The sequence below is a fragment of the Antennarius striatus genome, unplaced genomic scaffold, assembly GCF_040054535.1.
Source record: "Antennarius striatus isolate MH-2024 unplaced genomic scaffold, ASM4005453v1 scaffold_29, whole genome shotgun sequence".
Lineage (NCBI taxonomy): Eukaryota > Metazoa > Chordata > Actinopteri > Lophiiformes > Antennariidae > Antennarius > Antennarius striatus.
Window position 1 is genome coordinate 12501 of NW_027172341.1, and position 11306 is coordinate 23806.

Here is an 11306-nt window from a genome sequence, read left to right on the forward strand (position 1 = left end):
CCTAACCTTAAACCTAACCCTAACCCTAACGTCTAACCCTAACCAAATCGTCCAACCTCAACCCTAACCCTAACCATAGCGTCCAACCCTAACCCCAACGTCTAACCCTAACCTTAAACCTAACCCTAACCCTAGCGTCTAACCCTAACCCAAGCGTCTAACCTTACCCCTAACCCTAAACCTAACCCTAACCCTAGCGCCTAACCCTAACCTTAAACCTAACCCTAACCCTAACGTCTAACCCTAACCAAATCATCCTACCTCAACCCTAACCCTAACCATAGCATCCAACCCTAACCCCAACGTCTAACCCTAACCCTAACCATAGCGTCCAACCCTAACCCTAACGTCTAACCCTAACCATAGCGTCCAACCTTAACCCTAACCCAGCATCTAACCCTAACCCTAACCATAATGTCTAAATTTAACCCTAACCCAGCGTCTAACCCTAACCTTAGTATCCTACCATACCCTAACCCCCCTTTTCTTTTCTCTCTCTCCCTCTTTGTCTCTCTCTCTCTCTCTTCCCATCCTCCCCCCCCCCTTCTCACACTCTCTCTTTTTCTCTTCCTCCCTTAACCCTAACCTTAACTCTAATCCTAACCCTTATCCTAACCATAACTCTAACACTAGTAATTCATCCTTAATAAAGATAGAAATATCCTACCAGCTCTTGTCAATTTCTCCTACAATAAAATGATATCCATTCAACAATTTTATCACAGAAATGTTTAATTCCACTTACTATAAATAGATATCAATTCACCGTCTTTTCCACACACTTGGTTATCTTACCCGCAATATAAATAGAAATTCACCATTTATTTAATGGCCAGGAATTTCATCTACCAAAGAGAAAGAAACTATTCGACAATTTTATCAAACATTCAATATTTAACTGTGTTATGGAATTTATTCCCGATCCTATCTAAATACCTTTCACTCTATCCCCTACACATTTAACTCTCAATTTATTATCTGACTTATTGACCAGGCCATTACATTTACCATATCAAAATGTATCCACTATTCTATTTAAACACCTGACAATTTCATCTGTAACACAGAAAGAAATTGATTCACTAATTCCTCTAACATTGGTCATTTCATCTATAATCCAGACAGATAAATATTACTAACCTACTCAAACACTTGGCACTCTCATCTTAATACAGCATGCAATTCATTCATCCCTCTACTTACATTTTTTTGCCTATAAAATAGAATGAACTGATTTAACACTGAATGTCATCTATAACAAGAAGCTAAATTAATCTACTAATCATTCAACATTTGATAATCTCTTCCTTAATACAATTTAGAAATCAACACACTATTCACACGCTCTACAACTTACCTCTAATATATAACAAGAAATCAATTCACCATTCCAAGTTTTTACTTTAATAATTCTTCCCTTTACTGACTCAGACAATTATTCACCATTTACCTTTATTGGACAACAAAACATTAGTTTACCCTTCCTCTTAACCCTTGCTTCATTTATCTGTAATAGACCAATAAATTAATTCACCATGCTAACTCAACACTTGGAATATAACCTTAACCAATTGATATATTCACCATCCTATTTTATTCACCTCTAACCCAGAAATAAAATTATCCCAAGGGGACATGCGGAGACGTGCCCACATCCTACCTGTCAATTCTTACACCTCAACTATTGTCCCACTCTTAATCTACATTTACCCCACCTACCAAAAACTGCCCACCCACTTCCTCAGACAACAGTGCTATAGAAGTAATTAATTCCTGATCCTATCTAAATACCTTTTACTTTATCCCTTACACACTTAACTTTCAATTTACTATGTGACTTATTGACTTGGCTATTACATTTATCATATCCAAAATTACTCCACGATTCCACTAAAACACTTGACAATTTCATCTGTAACACAGAAAGAAATTGATTTACTAATTCCTCTAACATTGGTCATTTCATCTATAATCCAGACAGATAAATATTACTAACTTACTTTAACACCTGGCACTCTCATCTTAACACACTAAGCAATTCATTTATCTCTTAACTCACAATAATTTTTACCTGTAAAATAGAATAAATTTATTGAACACTGAAGGTCATCTATTACTAGAAGCTAAATTAATCTACTAATTATTTAACATTAATTTCTTCCTGAATAGAAGTAAGAAATTAACACACTATTTAATCACACGCTCTATAATTCACCATTCCTAGTTTAAACATTAATAATTTTGCCCTTTACTGACTCAGATAATTATTCACCATTTAACTTAACAAGACAACAAAACATTAGTTTACCCTTCCTTTTAACCCTTGGTTCATTTATCCGTAATAGACTAATAAATTAATCCACCATGCTAGCACAAAACCTGGAATTTTACCTTTAACAAATGAATATATTCACCATCCTATTTTATCCACCTTTAACCCAGAAATAAAATCATCCCAAGGGGACATATGGAGACGTCCCCACATCGTACCTGTCAATTTTTACACCTCAACCATTGTCCCACTCTCAATCTACATTTACCCCACTTACCATAAACTGCCCACCCACTTCCTCAGAATGACCCACCCATAACCTATATAAATCTTCCACCCCAAAACCCACCAATTTATCCGGACGAAACCTTGAAATACTTTTTAGAATCTACCATAGAAGATTTAACCCTCCTTTTCTTCACCGACTCCTAAACTGACCAGATATCTCCTGGCACAACCATCCACCTACCTCAGGTAATTGCTTCCTAATACATGTTTCGTATTACTACCACCACCAGCCTTTTATTCCATTTAACAGAGACCACTCGGTCTCACATTTACCGACCTACTTATCCAGATAATATAAGACCTAATTCTTTACTTTAATATAACAACTACTACCAAAATCAAACCTAAAGATCTTTTGATCCACCAAATTACTTAACTGCCATATATGGGACTTTTGCTCATAATGTAGAATGCTCAGATGCTGTGGTCCACCTCCAATCTTTACCTCTAAAACATTATCTTCCCCAACCAAAATTCTCAATAAATAGACGTAGAAAGGACCCAGTTTCTCATTGGACACGGAACACGGCTCAGGACTTGATCACCCTGAGCAGCCGCCAAGGGAGGAGATCGTACGGTTGTGAAAGGCAGAAACGGTTGATGAGACCCTTGGATGCAGCCGCTGATGAGGTGTTCTGAAATTTAGAAACACACATTTATGATCAAAAACACTCAACAGTGATTTGATCCCTTATAGTCCAAAGTAATAATAACCACTTAATACCCAAACATGGCAACCTAAACAAATTGGACCCACCTCTTTCTCATATACCCTCCTTAAATCAACAATCTCAAGACAATACCAATAACCCACCACTTACATCTCACCAGGGGACCTACTTCAACCAATGTAGTAGGTTCTTATTATTATTTTTTTGCCGTTACCACCACCACCTTTTTTACTACCATTATAGATGAAGGCTCTATGTAATTATACATAATATTAATACAGTATACATAGCTTAGAACACCAACACTGTTACACCAAACAGTCAGTGTTACTCTGTTAAAAGGAATGATCAACTATTTATGCACTCAATAACCATGTACTACTTCACAGGAATGTTTGTATTTACACATAGAAAACTGGTTATGGTCTTCCACCTACTAATATGTTAAGAGATTGATAAATGATTATGTATGTGTATATATTTTTTATTTCTTCTCTATACTTTCTCCCTTTCCCCCCTCTCCCCACCCCTCGCTCCTCTCCCCCTCTTCCCCCCACTCTCCCTACCCCCCCACACACCCCCCTCTCTCACACTCTCCACTCCCCCCCCCTCTCTCTACCCCCTGGATCAACATTCCCAACTTTCCTCCACCTACTGACGCACACACACACACACACACACACACACACACACACACACACACACACACACACACACACACACACACACACACACACACACACACACACTCACACACTCACACACATCATCCAGGAACAGCATCTTCAGCGTTCCTCCACCTACTTACACCTACAGACACACACACACACACACACACACACACTCATATATACTCCACCTACAACATATCCCCAACATAAACTCAATAAGATGTCAAAAAATTATATTAATAATTATTATTATTATAATTTTAATAATAATAATACTATCTTAAAGCTAAGGGAACTAGGAGCCGGGAGGGATACAGGTGACGACAAGCGAGGGCCATAGCATGCCAGGGGTACTGTCTACCTTCGGGAAAACAGGAACCCACTGAGCCCCATTCACAATCAACCTAACCCTAACCCCTAACCCTAACCCTAACCCCTAAACCCTAACCCTAACCCCCTAACCCCTAACCATAACCCCTAACCCTAAACCCTAAACCGTAACCCTAACCCCTAACCCTAACCCAACCCCCTAACCCCTAACCCTAACCCCTAACCCTAACCCTAACCCTCTAACCCTAACCTTAACCCTACTCACACACTTTCACACATCATCCAGGAACAGCATCTTCAGCGTTCCCCCACCTACTTACACCTACAGACACACACACACACACACACACACACACAATCCAGACCACCACCCACTTTAACACACAAACCTACGTATATTCACACACACACACAGACACACACACACACACACACACACACACACACACACACACACACACTCATATATACTCCACCCACAACATATCCCCAACATAAACGCAATAACATGTCAAAAAATTATAATAATAATATAATAATAATAATTTTTATAATAATAATAATAATTATAACAATAATAATAATAATATCTTAAAGCTAAGGGAACTAGGAGCCGGGAGGGATACAGGTGACGACAAGCGAGGGCCAGAGTATGCCAGGGGTACTGTCTACCTTCGGGGAAACAGGAACCCACTGAGCCCTATTCACAATCAACCTAACCCTGACCCTAACCCCTAACCCTAACCCCTAACCCTAACCCCTAACCCTAACCCTGACCCTAAACCCGAACCCTAACCCTAACCCTAACCCCTAACCCTCTAACCCTAACCCCTAATCCTAACCTCTAACCCTAGCCCTAAACCCTACCATCTAACTCTAACCCTAACCCTACCCTAAACCCTAACTCTAACCCTAACCCCTAACCCTAACCCCTAACCCTAACCTTAACCCTACCCCTGACCCTGACCCTAACCCTAACCTTAACCCCCTAACCCTAACCTTAACCGCCTAACCCTAACCCTAACCCCTAACCCTAACCCTAACCCTAACCCCCTAACCCAAACCCTAAACCCTAACCCTCACCCTAACCCCCTAACCCTAACCCTACCATAACCCTAAACCCTAACACAAACCCTAACCCCTAACCCTAACCCTAACCGAAAATGTGTTTTTATCCCAAAATTTTAGTGTCGAGGAACTCAACAAGTGTTTAAAAACTTTTAACAGAGGGAAGTCCCCAGGACAGGATGGACTTCCCTTTGAATTTTATTTGACTTTTTGGGACATTTTAGCACCTGACTTACTGACTTTTTATGGAATTTGAGAAGCTAGACCGACTGCCAGATAGTTTTAGGATAGGGATAGTGACTGTACTCTACAAGAATAAAGACAAGACCGACTTGAAAAACTGGAGACCTATCACACTTTTAAATTTTGACTGTAAACTTTTTAGCAAAATTTTAGCGAATCGTCTGACTATGGTTTTAGGGGACCTGATTCACCCGGATCAAGCCTGTGCCATCCCGGGGAGGAAGATCACCGACAGCCTCATACTGATCAGAGACACCATTTGTCTGGCGAGAGACGAAAACACTCGGCTAATAGTCCTAAATTTAGACTTTGAAAAGGCCTTTGATCGAGTCTCGCACCAGTACCTGTTCCAGGTACTGCAAAAAATGGGGTTTCCAGAGAGGTTCATAGCTTGGGTGGGATTGCTGTATAGAGGGATCATCAGCAAAATCCTGGTTAACGGGCATCTGACAAAAGCAGTAGAAATCAACTGCGGTGTCCGTCAGGGTTGCCCGTTATCTCCTCTCCTGTACGCGATTTGCATCGAGCCGTTGGCACAGATTTTGAGAAGGGACCAACGAATCCACGGGGTCTTTGTACCAGGGTCCGGGGAACTGACCAACAAATGCGTTTTATACATGGACTTCATAAACATTTTATGCACTGACCTTTTATCAGTCAACCGGACCCTGGACTTGACAGACTGGTTTGGACGGGCCTCTGGGTCCAAACTAAACCGGGACAAGACCCAAGCCCAATTTTTAATGGACCATGGACAGCGACAGAAATGACAGGACTGCCCCTGACTGTGACCCAGACCGACCAAAAAATTCTGGGGGTTAGGTTTGACAAGGAAGGGGGAGGGAGAACGAATTGGCCAGACATTTTAGGGAAACTTAGACAAAGGCTAGGGTACTGGGGACTGAGGGAACTGACGATGGAGGGAAAGGTTTTAATCATTAAAGCAGTGATTTTACCTTTGCTTTTATTGATCAGTTCTGTTTTTATCCCTCCCAAGATAATTATTTTAGCCCTGGAACGAGCCATTTTTAACTTTCTGTGGGGTTCGAAGTGGGAGTGCCTGAGAGGAGAAGTCCTAAAGCTGCCAAAGGAGAAAGGAGGCAAAGTAGTTCCAGACCTCTCCGTCTTTTTAATGTCCTTGTACACAGCCACACACGTCAAAATAGTGACGACCCCATCCAGAAACCCCAAAACAGCAGCCATGACACGTTTCTGGATGGGGTCCTACCTCAGGCGGCTCAAAATTTTAACCATTAATCTTCGATTTCCAGTATCTTTTAACCTGCCACCGACTTTTGCTTTCACACAGAATTTTTTTAAGCATTTTAGCCTGGAGCAGGAGGACATACAGGTTTTAACTAACCATCGTTCTCTCTTATGTGTTGTACAGGAGCAGGAACCAGTGAGTCCAGTGCGCGGGCTTGCACTCGGCGAGCCCTCCACGGTTTGGCGCAATGTGAACCATCCCGCTCTTCCAAATAGACTCCGGGACCTGTTTTGGATGGTTGCATACGAAATCCTCCCAGTCAGGTCCGTCATGCACTCAGGGGGAATGTCGACGCTGTCGACCTGCCCCCAACCTGGTTGTGGCACGCTGGAGTCGGTGAGGCACCTGCTCTGGGAGTGCAGTGCTGCTGTGGACCTGTGGGAAATGGCCGGCTCCTCGCAATTCCCATACTTGCCAGCAAAGGGGGTCCTCACAGCACAACTGGTGCTCTACGGGGCCAGCCAAAGGCCCGTCCCCAAAAAGGACTGGGAGAATCAGTGGCTGGCCATCAACGCCCTGAAGGACGCCTTGTGGACCTCCAGAAATTTGCTGGCAAGCAAGCACAAGCAGATCCCCCCCGTGGCTGTGATCCGAATGGCTGGCTGCCGTAACACTCAGGGCAGCCGAGGCGGCCAGAGACCTTCCACGGACGCAGCCACAAAGAAGAATCGCCTCTGTGCTCATTCAGAGGGAGGAGCCGGACCCACAACGCTGAAAAGGACACAAAAGCAGCAGCCTGGCTCTCCGGGAGAGGCAGGTGGGAAGGAGCACCAGGGCGGGGATCACTGCCGAGTGCCTCGACAGGACCCCCGAGAGACCTACTGTTTGGAAGAGCGGGATGAGTTACCCTTGGTAGGGACTCACTGCGCTCCTGTACAAACGAGACTTTGGTTGGAGTTTTTTTTACGGTCTTTTTATAACTTTTACGGACAATTGACATATTTTTTACTTTTTTTTTTAATCTTTTGTCTACTCTGTTTGTAAAGTGCAGCCGTTGTCATTTTTTAGTTTTAAAATACTCCCCCCTTTATTTAAAATCTTTCTAAAAAAATAACGTGTGCACTTTTCTCCTTCAGTTTCCTTTTCCCTGCTTCTTAAAATAACACCTTTACTTTTTGTTTCTACTAGCAGCGACATTTCTCCTTTGATACTTTTAATTTCATTATTAAAATCAATTCCCTGTTGTGTTAAAATGAAGTAGCGCTGTAGTCTCTTTTGCAGTCCCATCATGCGTCTGTTTTCCCTATCTTTCTTTCTCTTACCTGCGTGCCTAAAGAAAGTCTGGGTCCTTTCCTTCACCATTTCCCACCAGTGCACACGTGTAGTGTAGAAGTCTTGGAGGGTCTGCCACTCTTTGTACTGCTCCCGGAACTGACTAACTAACTCCCTATCTTCTAAAAGGGAGCAGTTGAGTTTCCACAGACCTCTCCCTACCGTCACACCTGAAGGGAGTGACAGTGTGCAGGACAGCATGAGGTGATCTGAGAAAAAGACAGGGGTTAATCTAGCATCGGTCGGCGCCCAATTCCGTATAAAAATGTAATCTATGCGAGAGGCTTTGGTGCCGTCACCACTGAACCAGGTGAAGCCCTCCTCTCTGGGATGCATGGCTTTAAAGCAGTCAGTGAGTCTAAAATCCCTGCATAAGCCCTGTAATAAAACCGATGTTTTGTCCAATTTAAAATCTTCCCCTATCCTCTTCCTGTCTTCTTTGTTTAAAACACAGTTAAAATCACCTCCTACAACTAATGGTGCCCTACCTAGCATGTGGGACTGCAGGTCTTCTAAAAAGTCATACCTGTCATTTTTTTTGTTAAAACCATATACATTTAAAAGGTTAAAATCGTGCCCCATAAAAGTCAGGTGTGCTAAAAGTGCCCTACCCTCTTTCACCACGGTGCTGCCCTTCACCAGAACCTGAGGGTTTTTAATTAAAATGGCCACTCCATCATTCTTATTATGGTTGGATCCACTCCAGATCGACGTTTGTGGCCAGGTCTCCTCCCACTGTGTGTATTTTTGTAAAAAAGGTAGGCCACATTCTTGGAGTAAAAACACATCTGACTTAAAAGTGTTAAGAAATGATAAAACACTCTGGGCTCTAACTCGCGACTTCACACTTCTCACATTGATAGTTGAAAAGGTGAGAGTCATGAGTATGTTTTAAAAACAGGTACGACAGTTTAAAAGACTATAAATAATTAAAAGACTACATTTAACACAGGTTTCCTTCTCGTGATGTGAAAGAATCTCATTTCACTATCTCCACACAGTCTGGAGGTGATTCCCGAGATTCTGACCTCCGGAAGCCAATATTCGCTCGTCTCTCCAACGGAGTTGATTGTATCGCTATATTTAAAAAAGAGCACTGGTTGGGTGAACCGGGGGGGGAGGCTTTGTACCGCTCCTCAGGAGGGCTCTGAGAGTCGAACTCAGCTCTCCCCCTCTTCTCTGAGGCTTCTTCAGCCTCAGAGCTGGACAGTTCAGACGCAGTCCTCTTATTGCTGGGCTGGGTGTCGGGGAGGGGGTTGTCGCTGGACTCGTCTCCCCCCACTGTAATGAGACTCCCTGTGGAGTCCTCATCAGGGGAATCAAGTCCAGCTGCACCCAAGTCCTGGCTCCGCCCACCTGCTTCTTCAGGTCCCTCTGCGGGGCGGAGCTCAGGCTCCTCCCCTTTTCCCGCCTCACCGGGCTGTTCTCCTCCAACCGTGGTTGTTGGCGGGAGGTTTGGAACTCCCAGCCCCGCCTCTTCAATTAGCACATTTGCTGCACCTGGGCAGCCATTTTCTTCTTGATTGGCTTCAGTCTCCTGTGTTTTCTTAGCTTTAAGTTTGTTGGCAAAAGAAAAAGGGCAGTCTCTGAAGAGATGGGTATTTGCTCCACAGAGGTTGCACTTCCTGCCATTGGTGCATTCTTCAAAAGAATGACCAATTTCTCTGCACTTCCCACAAATTATCTGGTCACACGCCTCGGCCAGGTGCCCATGCTTGCCACACTTGTGGCACAGCTTGGGCTGGCCCTGGTAATGTATGTGGCCCCGGTTGTTTCCCAGGACTATCATGGAGGGCAGGGATTTCAGGCCCTGAAAGCCCAGAGGGTCCTGCCATTGCTGAATGGGGACCCTCCAGGCACAGTTCCAAATACCATCTTCATCCCTGACCTTAGTAGCCTGTCCTCTCACCGTGCAATATCTACCCAGCCACAAACAAATGTCCTCTGCATTGACGGTTTCATTGAACATCCTGACAATGACAGTTTTAGCAGCATTGTCAGTCAGTTTCTCAATGTCAAAAACAGAAAACTGGGTCTTAGCGTTCTCAAAGCGTGTCCAAAATTCATTCAACAGTGGGGCCGTGCGAAAACTTACATCAAATCCTTTGTTAAAAGGCAGTCCGAGAATACAATTGAGGTCATCGGGTTTAAAGCCAAGAGTCTTTTGGATGAGCTTTCGGGAGAAGTCCAACCTTGACATTCCCAGGAGCTTACCATCCTTTTCCTTAAATTTAAAGCGGACGCTGTGGTGCCTCCGCATGCCGGCCGGTGCAGCCGACATGGCTAGAGGCACCACTAAAAATTAAATAAATAAATAAATTAAGACCAATAAATTACTTTTAAAACCCTAAAACACAATAAATTAGAGTAAAAGAGGAACTTACCTTCAGGCAAATAGACCTAAAGTGCAAATGCAAAGTGCAATAAACAGCAGTTTCAAAACAAACAAATGTGCAAAAGACAATATACTCCCAAGAAGCCAGGAACTAATTCAATAGGTATGAAGAAGTCCTGCTAAACGGGAGTGACCGCAGTCTTAGCCAAAAGGCCGAGAAGCGATACTGTGATATTGTCAGATACAGGTGACCCAGGTGCCACCCTGACCTTTACTTTGATGGTCCACAGAATCCAGTAACGACCCGGAATGCGTGTGGGTTAAGGAATTATGTGGCTCCGGGTTGGCGGCCAGCGACTGTTTAACATTTGACCTATCACCTGAGTCTCACAGAGTATCACCTGAGACTGACTGACAGTCAGTCAGTCAGTCAGTCAGTCAGTCAGACAGACAGACAGACAGAGACAGACAGACAGACAACACCAGTATATTGTTGGTCACGATATAATGCTCTTGCCAGATTACATTCAAATGACTTATTATTCATCACAATTAAGGTTCAAAAAATGCAAGAATCTAATATTTCTTATACAGTGCCATCCAACCTACCAAGTACACTCACTTTTTACTCAAGCGTAAACATTTTTCAAAGCGTTGACAGATCATCGCATGATCACATGCTTGTGATCGCACCGCATTATTTTTGAACAACATTGGGGAGATGCACCGTTCCTGGAGCTACTGCAATACCAGGTCGATGCGTGGAGAGGATGGAGCAAGCTCCTGTTCCATCTCCCTGTTCCAAAAATCAATTTAATATATAGTCCCCGGGTAGAGGACATATCAGATATTAAACTGATAAGAACAGATTTTTGTTTTGAAAACGTTT

General features: G+C 43.3%; 1 pseudogene; it reads right to left on the minus strand.

Annotated features, from left to right (window-relative positions):
• Window positions 1-11133: 11133 nt before the first annotated feature.
• On the minus strand, window positions 11134-11306 carry LOC137591800 (U2 spliceosomal RNA; annotated as a pseudogene).